This window comes from Nomascus leucogenys, chromosome 7b, assembly GCF_006542625.1.
Source record: "Nomascus leucogenys isolate Asia chromosome 7b, Asia_NLE_v1, whole genome shotgun sequence".
NCBI classification, from domain to species: domain Eukaryota; kingdom Metazoa; phylum Chordata; class Mammalia; order Primates; family Hylobatidae; genus Nomascus; species Nomascus leucogenys.
In genome coordinates, this window is record NC_044387.1 from 46,911,037 (window position 1) to 46,912,280 (window position 1,244).

The window sequence follows — 1,244 nt, forward strand, 5'->3', positions numbered from 1 at the left end:
TCTTGGCTTTTAGTTACTGGCACTGACAGGGACAAGTCTCATCAGAGAATACTCTGTTACTTAAGATTTATTTAGAGTTACCTAAGAATTATCAAGTTTGACTTGGAAGTGGAGCAGCAGGACTTTGTAGTTGTAGGCTTGATTTGGGGAAAGACAAACAGCTGTCCCTGAGGGCCTGTAGGTAGCTGCCTCCTCACCTCTTCACGCTTTCAGCTTGAGGGGGGCTGCCACTGCCTCAGCAGGAGCAATTCTGCATCCCTAATTCTGTCAAAACCTATGGAGGTGACTAAATTGTCTAACATGAAGTGTTCTTTCTTTTTCTTCATTTATCCTTTCTTTTCCTAGGTCAATTGCATAGGTGTCAGTCTTTGGCCTAAAAAAAGGGTTTAAATAGACATATGTTCTATAAATAGTGGCTGTCCCACTACTGTGGCTGCAATTTAAGTATTTGACAAAGAATGTTTCTATTTTTATTTTACATATTTTTTTCAAAAACACCACTCAGAAGAACCTGATCTGAATGAGCTTGCACTTTTATTCTCATTTCATATGGACATAACTGGCTCTTTAGTGAACCTGTTCATACTGAAACAACTCCATGGAGAAGCAAACGTGAATGTTAGAATGAACAAATGCTAAAGAGATGTTCCTCTCTTTCCTTCTTCCCTACTCCCCAACTCCCAATTTTAATTTATTAAATCATCCAAGCTTCTGCTGGCCTGTTTTTATTTTTTATCAGTATTTATTTGGTCTTAGATCTTCACTTTCTATAACATGAGATCTTTTGACATGCTAATCTCATTATTTTAAATTTGTTCCCATGAGCCACTGTGCCTGGCCCCATTGGGAATAATTCTAAGCCAAGAATTTCAAGTAGGCTGGGCGCGGTGGCTCACGCTTGTAATCCCAGCACTTTGGGAGGCCGAGGCGGGCGGATCATGAGGTCAGGAGATCGAGACCACGGTGAAATGCCGTCTCTACTAAATACAAAAAAATTAGCCAGGCGTGGTGGCGGGCGCCTGTAGTCCCAGCTACTCGGAGAGGCCAAGGCAGGAGAATGGCGTGAACCCGGGAGGCGGAGCTTGCAGTGAGCCGAGATTGCACCACTGCACTCCAGCCTGGGCAACACAGCAAGACTCTGTCTCAAAAAAAAAAAAAAAAAAAGAATTTCAAGTAAAAACAGGCAATAACTAAAGCCTAAATCTAAATGATTAGGTACTAACACAGACTGGTGGTTGGGCCTC